General features: G+C 43.0%; 4 non-coding genes across 4 annotated transcripts; all 4 read right to left on the bottom strand.

Moving 5' to 3' along the window:
* Window positions 1-1,682: 1,682 nt before the first annotated feature.
* On the bottom strand, window positions 1,683-1,764 carry TRNAS-AGA (transfer RNA serine (anticodon AGA)). The gene has a single exon. It is a non-coding gene; the product is annotated as a tRNA-Ser (tRNA).
* Window positions 1,765-4,620: 2,856 nt separating this feature from the next.
* Window positions 4,621-4,702, bottom strand: TRNAS-AGA (transfer RNA serine (anticodon AGA)). The gene has a single exon. It is a non-coding gene; the product is annotated as a tRNA-Ser (tRNA).
* A 14,069-nt stretch (window positions 4,703-18,771) lies between these two features.
* Window positions 18,772-18,853, bottom strand: TRNAS-AGA (transfer RNA serine (anticodon AGA)). Its single transcript has one exon. It is a non-coding gene; the product is annotated as a tRNA-Ser (tRNA).
* Window positions 18,854-20,505: 1,652 nt separating this feature from the next.
* On the bottom strand, window positions 20,506-20,587 carry TRNAF-AAA (transfer RNA phenylalanine (anticodon AAA)). The gene has a single exon. It is a non-coding gene; the product is annotated as a tRNA-Phe (tRNA).
* Between the last annotated feature and the right edge of the window lie 87 nt (window positions 20,588-20,674).

Here is a 20,674-nt window from a genome sequence, read left to right as displayed (position 1 = left end):
TGACGTCTGGATTGGGCTGCGAGACAGCTACATTTGTGCATTCCCTCTAGACAGCCACAACACAGGTCACTCAACTGCAACTGCATTCTGATTGGCATGGGGGAGAGCTCCATCCCCCCCACCGCAAATAGGTTCAAGAACGATAATTTATGTCTGTAGGTACAATATAGCTACATCTTATAATCATGTGTGTTTAAATAATTTGTCGTTAGATCGTTTAAATATTTTAAAGGATCTGTTTTTAATAGACATTTTACAAAAACAACTGGTACATTTGGTAATTCTGTAAAAGAAAAACCCAACTGCCGTGACATTGCCAACCACAATGCTGTGACTCGGATTCGAACCAAGGTTGCTGCGGCCGCAACGCAGAGTAATAACCTCTATACGATCACAGCGAGCTACTTGGGCTCAATAACATACAGTGACATGGAGAATTTATAATTCGGAACATTCAGGGAACTCCTGTGATAGGCTGAATGTGTTCATTGCTTCCTCATTCCTTATACAAAGGCTTTGTCTTCTCAGTGGTTGATAGGCTGAATCCGTTTCCTGGCCGCCTGCTTGTGAACTGCCAGAAGTGAAAGATCACACATACACTTGTGGGCCTGTGATGGGACACCAATAGAGAGAAACACACCTGGTGCAGATCTTCTATTCTGTCTATTAGACCTGCATCTCCCCTGTACCTCCTCAAGCCATCTGTATGTGAAGCAAGAAAAAGTTAAGGTGCGGTCCATATACACTTTTATAGGGAGGATGCTGCCATGAGCTCCTCCCAGCTAATCACACAAACAGTAGTAAAGCAAGATAACTACACAGTTAGGGGGGACTGCATGGTTAGGTTTTTGAGGAATTATTGAAACTGACCTCAGTGACCCATGATCAGAGCTGTGGCTAATGACTGCGTGCCTAATTATGATGAAGCAAGCACCATGGCTCATAGGGGCCCCACAACATGCTTTTCTTAGCTCATTGAATTAAAGTATAAACTCTGCCATGTATGAGTGGTAAAGGCTTGTTAATTTGGTTGCTTTTCCAATTCACGTCTGACAACAAGATGAAGGAACATTGGGGCATCAGAAGCTTTGGAAGTAGCCACCAACCTCAGAGAAAGAGAGAAAGAGGGAAAAGGCAGTATGAGGTGTGGAGAAAACAGCAGCAGGTACAAGGAGCTCAAATGAGATTAATGGCGCCTAAATAGAGCACATAAAGGAACAGTTACAAATCTAAGAAAAGGGAAAGAAAGACTAGGAAAAAAACACGGAAAGAGCCTGTAGATAAAATTCTCTTCCTGGGACAGCAGGCTAAGAGAAATTACACTGGGAGCAGTTAAGCTTGTAACACGGGGAGAATAGAAAAGAAAATGCAGTTTTATGAAGTGTGTTTGCCTAATCCAGCAAGCACTTTTGTTTTATTTTTCTATTTGCTTCTTTTATTGGTAAAGTAAGTTTCAAGTGCATGAATGGTATGACTGAGAGAGCCAGGGTATAATAATTTGAAGTGTTTGCACCAGCACTAATGTAGGACGAGAGTTATAGCAAAGATATGAAAGGGGTAGCGATAATAAATATGTGAAAGGGCAATAGTGACACCAAAATAAGACACCTATTTATAAAACTGACATGGAAGAAATTCTAAAGGTTAACTTCTGAAATTGTAGCCGATGTTAAAAAGGGTCTCGTTGTTGGCAGGATTCGAACCTGCGCGGGGAGACCGCAATGAATTTCTAGTCCATCGCCTTAACCACTCGGCCACAACAACTCACTGTAAGTTTTGTGCAAATAATCTGTATGAAAGTTTTCAAGGTGTCCCACAGCAAATTCCTGGTATTCTGCAATGCACTTTTTTAAAATAATGTTTTTTTCAGCAGGCACATTCTCTCCTAAAAACAAAAATTGCATGAGTATATCTCTAGTTTGGAAAAGGATAGGCTTTCATGCATACTCTCATGTGGCACTCAAGTTTTTGGGACCCTATTGCACTCTGTTTTCGTGCTGCTTTTAGTCTACGGCCCATATTACAGAAGTCTACCATCTTTGAGTATTTGAGGCTCCTTTGTAAGTGCTTTATCTTTTTTACTTGAAGAGCTATATAATAAAGGGGTCAGGGAAAGATTGCATTTATGGAAGATAAAAGAAGGCACACTTGTCTCACCAAATGCCGTAGAGAAACCTGATGTTTTACTCATGTTATCCTTAGTTTGTTTTTGTTAGACCTTGCATTCTTAAGATGGCCTCAACCCTACCTTATTGCTTTTCACCTACACATTTTGCTGTATCTTTTTGTTGGCCTTAGGACTCTGATCACTTTATCGCTACTAATCAGTGCTGAAGTGCACATGCTTCTTCCCTAATCATGTGTGTAATTGGAGTATACCTGACTGACAGATTTAATTGACTTGTAATCCCCTTGTAAAGTGGTATACCATATACCCAGGGACTGATTGTGCCGCCCAAAGAAGTAGCATTTCAAACCTGTCTCAAGCCTGCTACTGCAGTGCCTGTGCTGCAGTGTACTGCCACTTCGACGTGCCATTTAAAACTACTTGCCAAGCCTTAAACTCCAATTTTATTACATATAATTAACCAAAAGGTAGGCCCTAGGTAGTCCTAGGGGCATCATGCTATGTAAGTAAAAGGTAAGACATGTACTGTGGTAGTTTGCATGTCCTGGTAGTACCAAACAGTCTATTACATTTTTCACTACTGTGAGGTCTGCCCCTCTCATAGGTTAGCATTGGGTATTCCCTTATACTTTTTGGGGGGTAATTCCATATCAGAGAGGAGAAGCTTTATTTATTTATTGATAAATCCTATTTACTGGTGAGGTTGGATTTAACTTTACGATTTTATAAATACCATTTTTAGAGAGTGAGCATTTCTCTGCACTTACTGCTCTATTTGCCTGAAAACCTGTCTCCAATTGACGTCTGGATTGGGCTGCGAGACAGCTACATTTGTGCATTCCCTCTAGACAGCCACAACACAGGTCACTCAACTGCAACTGCATTCATCTGCATTCTGATTGGCATGGGGGAGAGCTCCATTCCCCCCACCGCAAATAGGTTCAAGAACGATAATTTATGTCAGTAGGTACAATATAGCTACATCTTATAATCACGTGTGTTTAAATAATTTGTCGTTAGATCGTTTAAATATTTTAAAGGATCTGTTTTTAATAGACATTTTACAAAAACAACTGGTACATTTGGTAATTCTGTAAAAGAAAAACCCAACTGCCGTTACATTGCCAACCACAATGCCGTGTCTCGGATTCGAACCGAGGTTGCTGCGGCCACAACGCAGAGTACTATCCACTATACGATCACGGCGAGCTACTTGGGCTCAATAACATACAGTGACATGGAGAATTTATAATTCGGAACACTCAGGGAACTCCTGTGATAGGCTGAATGTGTTCATTGCTTCCTCATTCCTTATACAAAGGCTTTGTCTCCTCAGTGGTTGATAGGCTGAAACTGTTTCCTGGCCGCCTGCTTGTGAACTGACAAGAGTCAAAGATCACACATACACTTGTGGGCCTGTGATGGGACACCAATGCAGGCAAACACACCTGGCGCAGATCTTCTATTCTGTCTAGTAGACCTGCATCTCCCCTGTACCTCCTCAAGCCATCTGTATGTGAAGCAAGAAAAAGTTAAGGAGCGGTCCATCTACACTTTTATAGGGAGGATGCTGCCATGAGCTCCTCCCAGCTAATCACACAAACAGCAGTAAAGCAAGATAACTACACAGTTAGGGGGGACTGCATGGTTAGGTTTTTGAGGAATTATTGAAACTGACCTCAGTGACCCATGATCAGAGCTGTGGCTAATGACTGCGTGCCTAATTATGATGAAGCAAGCACCATGGCTCGTAGGGGCCCCACAACACGCTTTTCTTAGCTCATTGAATTAAAGTATAAACCTCTGCCATGTATGAGTGGTAAAGGCTTGTTAAGTTGGTTGCTTTTCCAATTCACGTCTGACAACAAGATGAAGGAACATTGGGGCATCAGAAGCTTTGGAAAGTAGCCACCAACCTCAGAGAAAGAGAGAAAGAGGGAAAAGGCAGTATGACTTGTGGAGAAAACAGCAGCAGGTACAAGGAGCTCAAATGAGATTAATGGCGCCTAAATAGAGCACATAAAGGAACAGTTACAAATCTAAGAAAAGGGAAAGAAAGACTAGGAAAAAAACACGGAAAGAGCCTGTAGATAAAATTCTCTTCCTGGGACAGCAGGCTAAGAGAAATTACACAGGGAGCAGTTAAGCTTGTAACACGGGGAGAATAGAAAAGAAAATGCAGTTTTATGAAGTGTGTTTGCCTAATCCAGCAAGCACTTTTGTTTTATTTTTCTATTTGCTTCTTTTATTGGTAAAGTAAGTTTCAAGTGCATGAATGGTATGACTGAGAGAGCCAGGGTATAATAATTTGAAGTGTTTGCACCAGCGCTAATGTAGGACGAGAGTTATAGCAAAGATATGAAAGGGGTAGGGATAATAAATATGTGAAAGGGCAATAGTGACACCAAAATAAGACACCTATTTATAAAACTGACATGGAAGAAATTCTAAAGGTTAACTTCTGAAATTGTAGCCGATGTTAAAAAGTTTGTCGTTGTTGGCAGGATTCGAACCTGCGCAGGGAGACCCCAATGGATTTCTAGTCCATCGCCTTAACCACTCGGCCACAACAACTGACTGTAAGTTTTGTGCAAATAATCTGTATGAAAGTTTTCAAGGTGTCCCACAGCAAATTCCTGGTATTCTGCAATGCACTTTTTTAAAATAATGTTTTTTTCAGCAGGCACATTCTCTCCTAAAAACAAAAATTGCATGAGTATATCTCTAGTTTGGAAAAGGATAGGCTTTCATGCATACTCTCATGTGGCACTCAAGTTTTTGGGACCCTATTGTGGTAAATAAATAATTAAATACCTGTTCTATTTTTCGGAATAATTAATTAACAGATAGCTCAATAAATAAGAGTCAAGATTCGAGGTAGCTGGAGTTTGCAGGTTTTAATATAGCATAAAGGACAGGAACAGGACAGCCTGCACGGGGATAGGATGGCAGCTGCCAGGGGCAGGATCTGGGAGCATAAGGGTAACTTTAATAACAGCGTATAACATATATATACTAAAACAATTTCATTACAGTTAATACAGTAGGCGTAGCAGTGGGCGGAGTTCGTAGCAGTCGCGAAAGGTAAGGCATAAAGTAGGTGTAACAAGAGGCGTGTACATAGACATGTGATGTAAACGTAACAGAATATGTCATAAATGGGGCGGAAACATGGAGGGGGCTACCTAAGGAGCCGGGACCTCTGACCTAGTGGTGCGCGCAAGCTGGCAATGACGTATTACTAGGGAGAACTGGGGGCTATGACTTCTGCGCTAGAAGAGGAGACGAAAGTCTGGAGAGTCAGAGCGACATGTACCTAAACACTATCTAGTATCTGATGTTTAGAGAACATGTTGATAGATTCCAAAAGTTATCAGGGTAAAGGCTAACAGACTCTAAGACTGGTGCATGCATTATTCTACATGTAGTGCGTGCTGAGGAATATTAAATGACCATTAATACAGTATTTCTCTTACATGGAGACGTAAAGGCTAGACTATGACTGAACTATTGATGCGATTCAGTAACTTAGGAATGCAGAGAAGGAGGGCTGGACTGATAACTAGAATCATAACATACTCTTGGCAGACTGGCAGGCAGAGCCAGGCCGAGCCGGGCACTGTGAGGCAGGAAGTAAGTGAAGGGTCAGGGATGCAGGTGGGGGCTGTATCGCTCCTCAACGAGGGTTCTGGAGACAGGAGCTGAATCTGAGTCCGGGCCCTTTTGAGGCCTAGAAGCGGGGACAATTCAATGAATTAACGTGCACACTGTGAAACGTGGCAACAGAAGATTACATAGGCCTAATACTCGTAGCTTTCACGAGAACTGGAAATTGGCATACTAGAGTTGGACACAACTGGAATTGCGTCCTTAATCGATCATAAGGGAATACATATGCATATTAATCATGCACATATAACATAAGATGGGGAACACGTAGGGACACAGAACATGGCAAAATTTACTTTTCCACATTCCCTCCTTGTCACTACGTTTCCATCAGGAAACATCAATATTCATGATACCATCTATCATTTCATACAGTATCATTTGCTCGTCTCGAATTGGCTTGGAACGGGACTTAGGACTAGGACTTGGAATACAGGATGTAGCACAAATGCTGCAAATCGCAGGGCCACATTGTAAACAGAGGCAGCAACTGAATATGATCATTACTGCTATACCTAGGAATGACAATACTTTCCATCCCCATGCAGAAATTATACTCCAGAGCCAACCGGACCATGTCCAGGTGCCTGGATTCTGGTGTAACTGATGGGCAATTTTATGAAGTCTGGTTATAGCTGAATAAACAGACGGCGCGTTATTAGGAATGAAAATGCAGCAACTAGATCCGATGACTCTACATGCTCCTCCTCTATCGGCCAGTATGACGTCAAGAACGAGACGATTTTGGAGCACGACAAATCTCATAGCAGATTGCTCTTCGGTTAAGTTACCTAGAGCAGAAGTAGTGTCATTCACTACTGCTTCAAGGGTTCTGGTTAACCTACGGATTAGCTTACTATTCTGGACGGGGCCTATAAAGAAAAAGAAACCTTTATTAAAGTCTTGATATTGTTCTAGAGTAGTTTCAGTTTGATCGACTATTGGGGACTCGATCTCCCTTCTAGGTCTGACGTGTACTAGATGTGTGTTTCTATGATAATCAGATGGGGCTAGGAAAACTGGTGGCAGTAGGAAGGCAATGTAACAAGTTCCATCCCAATCGAGGGGCAGACGAACATATGCGGTCTGACCACAAACAAAATATGAATGACGTGAGGCTTTGAAAATAGATTTCCCACTGTCACTATACTTGACAATAGTAGTACAATCACTATGTCCTACATGTGCGGAACCATTCTTTCGGACACATAATTCGCCTTTGACTGGCAGTACTGAAATTGCAGGTAAATCTGGAGCAGTATCAGACTGAACATTCAGGACCATAAAATTCGAAGAATAATTACCTAAATCATGAACTTCATTTTCTAGATCTAACCCTGTTCTATGGATGAGACCTTGCTTGTCTGGAAAACATGTACTATTCAGAAGGGACATATCAGTTGAGGATGACGTTAACGTGGACCATGCTCCACACGAACCATTATGCGAGAACGGATAAGGAAAGAGTGGCAGAACTCCCTTCGGTGTCTGGAAAGGGGGGAGTCGACCACACACCCAACAATTAGTGGCATTGCTGGTCTGGTGTGAATAGTGCAACATTCTGATGAATGTGTTATTGCGCATAGCAAGACGATAGGATAGCTCGTGAGGAGGCAGATCACTGAATGTGTGCTCTACTGTAGCATTAGAAAACTTATTTACATGAGAAATTGAAAACATAAATGCAATGCATAACTTGTGCAGGTAACCATCAAACTCAAAAATAGAAGAAAACATAAAATAACGATACATCTGATAGAGTTTTGACTAACTCTCTCACTATGGGGGTCTATCTCATACATGTCAGAAACCTGTCTAACCGTTTCACCCGAGGGGTACTTAGACAATTAAACTGGCTGACTTATTTTACTAGACCGGAGTTTCTTTTTATACTCCTGCTGCGGAGTTTCCTCTAACAGGGGAGGCTTGGAATCAAAGTTTGTAGCGGGACAGTCCTTGAGAATAGGGCAGTTTTTAGAATTCTGGCAGTCCTTAAAAATGGAACAGTCCAATGTTTTTATGCGACATCCATGGAATTTCTTGACGTGGGACAGGTGCACCCAGCCCTTGCGGCCTTCCAGCTTCACGGCCGTGCGGGTGGTCAGAAGGACAAGTTGAGGTTGTTTCCAGCGGGGCTCCAGCGGACTTGAACGATCAAAGTTCCGGACAAGTACTAGACATCCTGGAACGATTTCATGCGGTTTCACCTCGGTATTGTCTGGAAATGCAGCGGCAACCTGTGAACGACAAGAGTGTAGGGCAGACATCAAGGAAGCTAGGTAATCTGTCAGCATATTACTGGAAACATCTGTAATACTTCGGGGTCTAGGTGTACCCCACATGTTCGGGGGGCGGCCGAATACGACCTCATAAGGGGACAGACCTGATCTGGAATGTGCGACCATGCGCATATAAAATAGGGCGACTGGCAGAGCTACTAGCCAGTCTACACCTTTCTCTTTACAGACTTTGGCAATGCGGATTTTCAGAGTCTGGTTATGTCTCTCTACGAGACCTGCTGCTTCAGGATGGCGTACACAATGAAACTTCCACTGATACCCTAACAGAAGGGAAACATGCTTCATTAGTTCAGATGAGAATGGCTGGCCGTTATCAGAATACACGACCCTAGGGAGTCCATAACGGGGGAAGAATTCACGAACCAACTGCTTGGCAGTGGTCGCGGCTGTGTAATCTGGGACTGGATATGCCTCTGTCCACCTGGACAAAGCGCATACAACTACAAGGACATACTTGAAACCTCGACATCGCTCCATCTGAATATAATCCATCTGGAGGACTTCAAAAGGGTGGTCAGGAGGCTGGAATCCCCCTTGTTCCACCGGGACACTTTTACCTGGATTGAACTGACAACATATCATACAGGTACGGACTTTCTGCTTAGCTGCAGCTCGTAAATGTTTGTTGAACCAAATGTTCTGGATACTGTCTAACATGGCTTTTTCTCCTAAATGTGCAGGACTATGTGCGGTATTAATAATGACTTGAACCATTGAGTCGGGGAGAAACCATGTGGCTTTTCCCTTCGTCAACCATCCCTGATCTGTCTGGACCCCTCCTTGTTCGGACTATTTCTTTATTTCATCGGGAGTAGCATGTAACTGTATGTCTATGACATCTTGTGTAGGATCCTTAACTGTCATACATGTAGTCGGATCTGGAGTGTATGTCTGTGTCGTGTTAACTGGAATGTCTGGAGTCTGGGCTGTGAGCTTGGCTGTTCGATCTGCTAGATCGTTACCTTGGGAAATGATATCAGTGACTTTCGTGTGTGCTTTGCACTTCATGATAGCGATAGCTGTCGGTAAATGTATTGCTTCTAACAGGGCTTGAATGAGGAGACCATGCTGAATCTTGGTTCCATGAGAAGTCATAAAACCTCTTTCTTGCCAGAGTACTCCAAAGTCGTGTACGACTCCGAATGCATAACGTGAATCTGTGTATATGTTAACTTTCAGGTTCTTGGCACGTATGCAGGCCTGGGTCAGAGCGACTAGCTCTGCTGCTTGAGCGGACAAGGTGTCAATACGGTGTGTCTCTATAACTTCGGTTTCAGTAGTCACTGCATACGCGGCTACTAGTTCTCCTGTACTAGTTCTCATACATGAACCATCCACATAAAGTGTCAGGTCGGGATCTGGTAATGGAATGTCTGTCAAGTCTTGTCTTGGCTTGGTCATAGTGTTAACTACTTCCACACAGTCATGTGTGGCAGGATTTGAAGTAACTGACGGTAACAGTGTAGCAGGATTCAGGATGTTGCAGCGTCTGATTTCTATGTGTGGCTGGAACAGTGTCAATTCATAACCTGTTAAACGTGCAATAGTCAAATGCTGAGTCTGTGTTCGGTTTAAAAGAACTTCCACAGAGTGTGGAACTTGTACTGTCAGGGAATGTCCTAACACTATGGAATCACTTTGTCTGATAGCTAGTGCTGTGGCTGCAACTGACTTGAGGCACGCAGGCAGAGCCTGGGCTACTGGATCTAGTGTGCTCGAAAAATAAGCACAAGGCTTGTATTGCCCTGCTTGATCTTGTGTGAGAACAGATAATGCAGTACCATTACGTTCTGTGACAAAAAGTGTAAAAGGCTTACTGTAGTTCGGTGTAGCTAGAACAGGAGCTTGACATAAGGCTTTCTTTAATTCATTAAAAGCAAGTGTATGTTCAGATGTCCAAGGGAGGACAGTCGATACGGCTGCCTCCTGTGTCGTTAACTGTATCAGTGGTTTGGCTAGAAATGCATACTGAGGAATCCATTGTCTGCAATAGGAAGTGAGGCCAATAAAAGCTCGCACCTCCTTCTGTGTCTTGGGCTGTGGAAGACTCGCTATCAACTGGATACGGTCTGGTGTCAACTGCCTACCCCACTTGGACAGCAAGTGGCCTAAGTAGATCACTTGCTGGACACAGAATTGAAGCTTCGAAGGGGACACCTTGTGCCCCATCTCGGCTAGGAAATACAGAACTGTAAGTGACGCTCGCTCGCAGTCACGTTCAGAACGGGCTGTGATCAGTAGATCATCGACATACTGGAGCAGGGCAGTGTCAGTTGGCATGTGAATATTGTCTAGTTGTCTTTTAAGTGCTTGACTGTAAATACTAGGACTTTCTGTGAAACCTTGAGGAGCTCGTGTGAATTTATAGCTCCTTCCATTTAAACAGAATCCGAAAAGGAACTGGCTGTCTGGATGAATGGGGACACTGAAAAATGCGTTCTTGAGGTCTATGACTGTGAAAAATGTGGCTTCAGAATCAATGGCTGTCAATAGGGAAGAAATATCTGGAACAACTGGGTACTGGGGAATGATACATTTATTAAGTTCTCGAAGATCAATCACTAATCGATATACTGGAGGTGCATTTGGATCAGTACGTTTCATGACTGGAATGATAGGAGAATTACATACATTGGAGTCAGTTTCTACAACCACTCCTTGAGCAATAAGCTCGTCAATAATTTTGGATAAGGCTGCTACAGCCTCAGGTGGCAATCTGTACTGTCTGATTCGTGGTAACACTACACCTGGTTTCAGAGTCACACGATGGGGTGTGATTTGCATAAAACCAACATCAGTTGGACCTTGTGCCCATAGATGCTGCGGGACATTCAGTAATCTTGGATCAAAATCACGTAATACATAGTGACCCTTAAAGTCACGTAAAAACAAACGTATTCCTTCTGGGGAGCAGCAAATAACTGCACCTAATTCTTTTAATGTCTTAATGCCTAACAAATTTTCTGGACATGATTTCGTAAGTAGTAAATCAGTAGTTCGGGACAATGGACCTACTTCTAGAGTAACTGGTTTGGAAATTTCGTTAACTATTGGCTTTCCTGAAAATCCAAGAGAAACATTTCTAGAGCCTGAGAGCGGAGCCCCTGGAACCTCGTCATGACTGATAGTAGTCCTACTTGCCCCTGTATCAATCAGAAACTTTCTGTCTTTCCCTAATACTTGACTGTGAACATAGGGACCCTCTTGATCTACAGGTATCTCGATGAGAGGCAAGCCTACCTCCCTCTCTAGGCTGTTTCATGAATACTGCTGATAATCTGGATACTCGGACTGTGCATACTGGTACATTTGCTGTGTAACATGCTGTGTTGCAGCTATAGGCTGCGGTACTGTAACTGTCTGTGGTGCATTCTGTGGTAATTGAGAAGTCTGTGAAACTTGTTCTTGTCTAGGCGGACGTGGTCTTTCTTTAGTCTTACCAGTAGCTATGTTGTGTTTCAGAACTGCACACTCGTTTATAAAATGACCTGGCTGTTTACAATAATTGCAGGTCCCTTTAACGGGAACTGCAGGATGACTGGCTTGATTCGGACCCCTCTTCTGACTGTCTTGTGGAACAGTTTGTGCAACTAATACTTTCATTTTCGTGTCTTTCATACGTTTCCTTTCATGATCTTGCTCTTCTCTGATTCTATTCCGGTGGTACTGGAGCATCTGAAGCATTTGGGACGGAGTATTAGCTTGCCATGTACTCTCGACTTTCAAAACTCGATTTTTAACTTGTGGACTTGAATTCTCGACTAGTTTAGTAACAAAAAGATGAGGGTATGACTCGCTACTCGTCTTCAAACCACTGTTGATACTGAAGCATTTCTCGAATCTAGAATAAAAATCACTAGTGTCTTCGTCTGGTTTCTGTTTACAGGCTGAGATTGCATCCCAGTCTTCCTTTTTCGTGGCTAGTAACCTTGGCAAAACTTGTATTAACAGTTCGGGTAATTCTTTACACTTGTCTCCTAGACCGGTACCTGGTACACGTGTATTTTCTTCAGCTTCTAGAGCTGCCCAATCTATCTTTTTCTCTCCCACCTCCCATTCTTTTTCTTTGAGTTTTTCATATGCGCCCGCAGGCAACAGAACCTTTAACATTTTAATGATATCTGGATACGTGTATTCTCCCATACGGAGCATGTCTTTTAATTCTCGGTGGAACCCTGCTGGATCTTTGTCGTGACAGGGAATTAACTTTTTCATCTCTAAGAGTTCCATTTTTGTAATCGGGGTGTAAACAAATACTCGTTGCATTTCACCACCCGCTGTCCTAACTGGGTGTACTTCTCGTAACGGATGCTGTCTGTCTATGTAAAACGGTTTACTTTCTGGAGGTGAGACGTGAACAAAATGCGGATTCAGGAACGTTCTATATTTGTGGTGCTGTTCTTGAATGATACTAATTAAATCGGTACCTAGACCTTTCCATCTATACTGGAGTAACTCGTTCAGAACATCATGTAACGGACCTGGATCGGAATGCTGATCCTCATACAGAGTGATGAGGTGTTGGATCATATACATACCCACCAGTCGCTGCTCGGCTGGGGGCAGTTTCAGAAACATTTGTGCCACTATTTCTTCTGGAAAAGTGGTAGAATCAGTAGCCCATCGGACTGCTGATCGGGCTAGTTCTTGTTCATGCATGGTACTAAGTTCACTATAACCGATTCGTGATTTCAGAATGTGATCGGTAGCTTGAAATACTTGCTCTAGAGAACCTTGTTCTGGTGCTGGAGAAGGGAAAACTTTCTTGTGTTCTAGACGTGAATGTCGGTCGGAAAGTCTAGTTCTACCTACATACGCTATTCTGGAAGGATTCTCGTCGTCTACCTCTTCGGTAGGAGAGTCGTTTTCCTTCTCGCTTACTTGTGCTGCTTTGCGTTTCTCGTGTAACCTTATTATTTCCTTACGAATTTTCTTGTACATACTCTCTATACTACTGAGTGTCTTGTGTCTTCCCTCGGCTATATGATCACTCCATTTTGTCAGAACTCTCATTTCGATCGGATCTTTAGTCGGATAATCTTGTTCCCTTATTAAACAATTAATTAGAAACTTTAATAGCATGAGCTGGGTCTCAGCTTTCCTTAATGACATGATTTCGCCAATACTTTCTGGGTCTGTTCCTGTATGAATGAAATGATATATTCTGTCTAGATCTTCTTTCATATTCGGTAGGGTGTCCAAATACTCGGTCACCCGTCTTACACGTAATGAATATACAACCATATTATCATCGCCTGGGACTGGATCATAACGGCATTCAGTAAGAGCTCGTCTGATATCTGCAACGGACTGATATTTGGGCGTACGCTGTAACGCACGTTCATGTAACTCGACTGACGTTACACGTTTGTGTGGTGGCGGGGTACCCGGGGGACCTCCTCCCGCGGCCCCTAAACTGGAATCGTCGACTGATACTCTTCGTGCTGGCAGAGTGACCGATGTAGCGGGTACTTGTACTGTAGGCTGGACCGGGGGTACCGTAACGGGTGCCCCGGTGGCTGGAGGAGCAGAAATTACATTATTTACAGGAGCTGGCGGAGCAGGATTTGCATATTCTGGGACTGTGTCGTCCAAATAGGACGAAAGAAAAATATCAGCTGCGGTCGGTTTGTGACGTAACTTGGTCGGAACTAATGGTGGCGGAAAATTACTGGATGCCTCCGGGGTTGCTTTTGGCAAGCCCTCGGCAAGAAGAGGATACATACCCTTAATGAGGGCATTCCTCTGTCTGTCTGACTGTTCGGTTTTAACTCGTTCACCTATTTCAATTAATTCCCTTTCTTGGGCTCTTTCTGAGGATTCTCTACTTAATTCTGACTTTCTGATTTCTTTTTCGGTTCTTTTATGAGATTCTTTGCGCCATAACTCGATGGCATCTTTCTGTGACTGTCTGGCTTTCTTTTTCCATAATGCTTCTTCTACTCGCATGATGCACTCGGCATCCCACGTACCTGATACGGGCCATCTATACTTTTCTTCTAATTCCTTGGTGTACTCCACCCATAAATCTAGATATAATATGGCACTTATGCCATGCTTTTGATACATAAAATGACCTGGACTGTCCCTAGGCGGGACAGGAACTGCTTCCTCGAGCAGACCTTTTCTAGTTCTTAACTGACGTAATTTTGAGAACAGAGGCATGACGTAAACTGGGATCTGGACACAGTACAATACACAATGAACACAATAATGACTTGAGACTGATCACTCATACCACGACATTGAAAACAAATGAAATAACATTAAAATAACAGTTCGGACAGAAACATTACCTGGAATACTTGAGGACAGAAACACATGAATTTCTCGAGAACATAACTTACTAGAATTACTAGATGCACTGCTGAAACAGTACGAAACATACCGGTCTCATAAAGAGACACGTCAGGACCCGCATCCACCTAGGTGGACACTTCGTGTTGGATTTGCGTACCCAAACCCACGGACCAGAGACAAATCAATTGACCCTGTCTAGATACTACCCCAGCAACGGTACTCACCGGGCAGCAAGAACGGAAGGCCTCGGACTGGACTGGACTGCTACGACGACGGACTACGGACTTCGGACTTCAGTTACGGGTGGGCCTCCGGATACCTCAGACCTTGGACTCTCGGCTTGGGCTCTGGTCGGGACTCGCCGCGTTCCTCCACCGCCTCGTCTGGATGCTGGACCGCAACCTCCGTCTCCTCCGTGGGACTGAGGGATACTTGAAGCAGAAATATCTGCCACTGCGCAGGATGGTTCCGTCACGACTGCAGAGGATCAGGGGGCTTGCGTGGCTTCTCCGGCGCGTGGGGAAAGGGCAAGTTCCTGTTCGGGCGCCATTATGTGGTAAATAAATAATTAAATACCTGTTCTATTTTTCGGAATAATTAATTAACAGATAGCTCAATAAATAAGAGTCAAGATTCGAGGTAGCTGGAGTTTGCAGGTTTTAATATAGCATAAAGGACAGGAACAGGACAACCTGCACGGGGATAGGATGGCAGCTGCCAGGGGCAGGATCTGGGAGCCTAAGGGTAACTTTAATAACAGCGTATAACATATATATACTAAAACAATTGCATTACAGTTAATACAGTAGGCGTAGCAGTGGGCGGAGTTCGTAGCAGTCGCGAAAGATAAGGCATAAAGTAGGTGTAACAAGAGGCGTGTACATAGACATGTGATGTAAACGTAACAGAATATGTCATAAATGGGGCGGAAACATGGAGGGGGCTACCTAAGGAGCCGGGACCTCTGACCTAGTGGTGCGCGCAAGCTGGCAATGACGTATTACTAGGGAGAACTGGGGGCTATGACTTCTGCGCTAGAAGAGGAGACGAAAGTCTGGAGAGTCAGAGCGACATGTACCTAAACACTATCTAGTATCTGATGTTTAGAGAACATGTTGATAGAATCCAAAAGTTATCAGGGTAAAGGCTAACAGACTCTAAGACTGGTGCATGCATTATTCTACATGTAGTGCGTGCTGAGGAATATTAAATGACCATTAATACAGTATTTCTCTTACATGGAGACGTAAAGGCTAGACTATGACTGAACTATTGATGCGATTCAGTAACTTAGGAATGCAGAGAAGGAGGGCTGGACTGATAACTAGAATCATAACATACTCTTGGCAGACTGGCAGGCAGAGCCAGGCCGAGCCGGGCACTGTGAGGCAGGAAGTAAGTGAAGGGTCAGGGATGCAGGTGGGGGCTGTATCGCTCCTCAACGAGGGTTCAGGAGACAGGAGCTGAATCTGAGTCCGGGCCCTTTTGAGGCCTAGAAGCGGGGACAATTCAATGAATTAACGTGCACACTGTGAAACGTGGCAACAGAAGATTACATAGGCCTAATACTCGTAGCTTTCACGAGAACTGGAAATTGGCATACTAGAGTTGGACACAACTGGAATTGCGTCCTTAATCGATCATAAGGGAATACATATGCATATTAATCATGCACATATAACATAAGATGGGGAACACGTAGGGACACAGAACATGGCAAAATGTACTTTTCCACATTATTGCACTCTGTTTTCGTGCTGCTTTTAGTCTATGGCCCATATTACAGAAGTCTACCATCTTTGAGTATTTGAGGCTCCTTTGTAAGTGCTTTATCTTTTTTACTTGAAGAGCTATATAATAAAGGGGTCAGGGAAAGATTGCATTTACGGAAGATAAAAGAAGGCACACTTGTCTCACCAAATGCCGTAGAGAAACCTGATGTTTTACTCATGTTATCCTTAGTTTGTTTTTGTTAGACCTTGCATTCTTAAGGTGGCCTCAACCCTACCTTATTGCTTTTCACCTACGCATTTTGCTGTATCTTTTTGTAGGCCTTAGGACTCTGATCACTTTATCGCTACTAATCAGTGCTGAAGTGCACGTGCTTGTTCCCTAATCATGTGTGTAATTGGAGTATACCTTACTGACAGATTTAATTGACTTGAAAGCCCCTTGTAAAGTGGTATACCATATACCCAGGGACTGATTGTGCCGCCCAAAGAAGTAGAATTTCAAACCTGTCTCAAGCCTGCTACTGCAGTGCCTGTGCTGCAGTGTACTGCCACTTCGACTTGCCATTTAAAAATACTTGCCAAGCCTTAAACTCCAATTTTATTACATATAATTAACCAAAAGGTAGGCCCTAGGTAGTCCTAGGGGCATCACGCTATGTAAGTAAAAGGTAAGACATGTACTGTGGTAGTTTGCATGTCCTGGTAGTACCAAACAGTCTATTACATTTTTCACTACTGTGAGGTCTGCCCCTCTCATAGGTTAGCATTGGGTATTGCCTTATACTTTTTGGGGGTAATTCCATATCAGAAAGGAGAAGCTTTATTTATTTATTGATAAATCCTATTTACTGGTGAGGTTGGATTTAACTTTACTATTTTATAAATGCCATTTTTAGAGAGTGAGCATTTCTCTGCACTTACTGCTCTATTTGCCTGAAAACCTGTCTCCAATTGACGTCTGGATTGGGCTGCGAGACAGCTACATTTGTGCATTCCCTCTAGACAGCCACAACACAGGTCACTCAACTGCAACTGCATTCATCTGCATTCTGATTGGCATGGGGGAGAGCTCCATTCCCCCCACCGCAAATAGGTTCAAGAATGATAATTTATGTCAGTAGGTACAATATAGCTACATCTTATAATCATGTGTGTTTAAATAATTTGTCGTTAGATCGTTTAAATATTTTAAAGGATCTGTTTTTAATAGACATTTTACAAAAACAACTGGTACATTTGGTAATTCTGTAAAAGAAAAAACCAACTGCCGTGACATTGCCACCACAATGCCGTGACTCAGATTCGAACCGAGGTTGCTGCAGCCACAACGCAGAGTACTAACCACTATACGATCACGGCGAGCTACTTGGGCTCAATAACATACAGTGACATGGAGAATTTATAATTCTGAACACTCAGGGAACTCCTGTGATAGGCTGAATGTGTTCATTGCTTCCTCATTCCTTATACAAAGGCTTTGTCTCCTCAGTGGTTGATAGGCTGAAACTGTTTCCTGGCCGCCTGCTTGTGAACTGACAGGAGTCAAAGATCACACATACACTTGTGGGCCTGTGATGGGACACCAATGCAGAGAAACACACCTGGCGCAGATCTTCTATTCTGTCTAGTAGACCTGCATCTCCCCTGTACCTCCTCAAGCCATCTGTATGTGAAGCAAGAAAGAGTTAAGGAGCGGTCCATCTACACTTTTATAGGGAGGATGCTGCCGTGAGCTCCTCCCAGCTAATCACACAAACAGCAGTAAAGCAAGATAACTACACAGTTAGGGGGGACTGCATGGTTAGGTTTTTGAGGAATTATTGAAACTGACCTCAGTGACCCATGATCAGAGCTGTGGCTAATGACTGCGTGCCTAATTATGATGAAGCAAGCACCATGGCTCGTAGGGGCCCCACAACACGCTTTTCTTAGCTCAATTAAAGTATAAACCTCTGCCATGTATGAGTGGTAAGGGCTTGTTAATTTGGTTGCTTTTCCAATTCACGTCTGACAACGAGATGAAGGAACATTGGGGCATCAGACGCTTTGGAAAGTAGCCACCAACCTCAGAGAAAGAGAGAAAGAGGGAAAAGGCAGTATGAGGTGTGGAGAAAACAGCAGCAGGTACAAGGAGCTCAAATGAGATTAATGGCGCCTAAATAGAGCACGTAAAGGAACAGTTACAAATCTAAGAAAAGGGAAAGAAAGACTAGGAAAAAAACACGGAAAGAGCCTGTAGATAAAATTCTCTTCCTGGGACAGCAGGCTAAGAGAAATTACACAGGGAGCCGTTAAGCTTGTAACACGGGGAGAATAGACAAGAAAATGCAGTTTTATGAAGTGTGTTTGCCTAATCCAGCAAGCACTTTTGTTTTATTTTTCTATTTGCTTCTTTTATTGGTAAAGTAAGTTTCAAGTGCATGAATGGTATGACTGAGAGAGCCAGGGTATAATAATTTGAAGTGTTTGCACCAGCGCTAATGTAGGACGAGAGTTATAGCAAAGATATGAAAGGGGTAGCGATAATAAATATGTGAAAGGGCAATAGTGACCCCAAAATAAGCCACCTATTTATAAAACTGACATGGAAGAAATTCAAAAGGTTAACTTCTGAAATTGTAGCCGATGTTAAAAAGTTTCTCGTTGTTGGCAGGATTTGAACCTGCGCGGGGGGACACCAATGGATTTCTAGTCCATCGCCTTAACCACTCAGCCACAACAACTGACTGTAAGTTTTGTGCAAATAATCTGTATGAAAGTTTTCAAGGTGTCCCAGAGCAAATTCCTGATATTCTGCAATGCACTTTTTAAAAATAATGTTTTTTTCAGCAGGCACATTCTCTCCTAAAAACAAAAATAAGGCTACATCTCATAATCATGTGTGTTTAAATAATTTGTCGTTAGATTGTTTAAATATTTTAAAGGATCTGTTTTTAATAGACATTTTACAAAAACAACTGGTACATTTGGTAATTCTGTAAAAGAAAAACCCAACTGCCGTGACATTGCCAACCACAATGCCTTGACTCGGATTCAAACCGAGGTTGCTGCGGCCACAACGCAGAGTACTAGCCACTATACGATCACGGCGAGCTACTTGGGCTCAATAACATACAGTGACATGGAGAATTTATAATTCAAAACACTCAGGGAACTCCTGTGATAGGCTGAATGTGTTCATTGCTTCCTCATTCCTTATACAAAGGCTTTGTCTCCTCAGTGGTTGATAGGCTGAAACCGTTTCCTGGCCGCCTGCTTGTGAACTGCCAGAAGTCAAAGATCAAACATACACTTGTGGGCCTGTGATGGGACACCAATGCAGAGAAACACAAATGGCGCAGATCTTCTATTCTGTCTATTAGACCTGCATCTCCCCTGAACCTCCTCAAGCCATCTGTATGTGAAGCAAGAAAAAGTTAAGGAGCGGTCCATCTACACTTTTTTAGGGAGGATGCTGCTGTGAGCTCCTCCCAGCTAATCACACAAACAGCAGTAAAGCAAGATAACTACACAGTTAGGGGGGACTGCATGGTTAGGTTTTTGAGGAATTATTGAAACTGACCTCAGTGACCCATGATCAGAGCTGTGGCTAATGACTGCGTGCCCAATTATGATGAAGCAAGCACCATGGCTCGTAGGGGCCCCACAACACGCTTTTCTTAGCTCATTGAATTAAAGTATAAACTTTTGCCACGTGTAAGTGGTAAAGGCTTGTTAATTTGGTTGCTTTTCCAATTCACGTCTGACAACAAGATGAAGGAACATTGGGGCATCAGAAGCTTTGGAAAGTAGCCACCAACCTCAGAGAAAGAGAGAAAGAGGGAAAGGGCAGTATGAGGTGTGGAGAAAACAGCAGCAGGTACAAGGAGCACAAATGAGATTAATGGCGCCTAAATAGAGCACATAAAGGAACAGTTACAAATCTAAGGAAAGGGAAAGAAAGACTAGGAAAAAAACACGGAAAGAGCCTGTAGATAAAATTCTCTTCCTGGGACAGCAGGCTAAGAGAAATTACACAGGGAGCAGTTAAGCTTGTAACACGGGGAGAATAGAAAAGAAAATGCAGTTTTATGAAGTGTGTTTGCCTAATCCAGCAAGCACTTATTTTTTTTTTTCTATTTGCTTCTTTTATTGGTAAAGTAAGTTTCAAGTGCATGAATGGTATGACTGAGAGAGCCAGGGTATAATAATTTGAAGTGTTTGCACTAGCGCTAATGTAGGACGAGAGTTATAGCAAAGATATGAAAGGGGTAGCGATAATAAATATGTGAAAGGGCAATAGTGACACCAAAATAAGCCGCCTATTTATAAAACTGACATGGAAGAAATTCTAAAGGTTAACTTTTGAAATTGTAGCCGATGTTAAAAAGTTTCTCGTTGTTGGCAGAACTCAAAGCTGCGCGGGGAGACCCCAATGGATTTTTGGTTCATTGCCTTAACCACTCGGCCACAACAACTGACTGTAAGTTTTTTGCAAATAATCTGTATGAAAGTTTTCAAGGTGTCCCACAGCAAATTCCTGGTATTCTGCAATGCACTTTTTA

This window comes from Lissotriton helveticus, chromosome 12 (assembly GCF_964261635.1).
Source record: "Lissotriton helveticus chromosome 12, aLisHel1.1, whole genome shotgun sequence".
NCBI lineage: Eukaryota > Metazoa > Chordata > Amphibia > Caudata > Salamandridae > Lissotriton > Lissotriton helveticus.
This window is presented reverse-complemented; position numbering and strand designations above follow the sequence as displayed.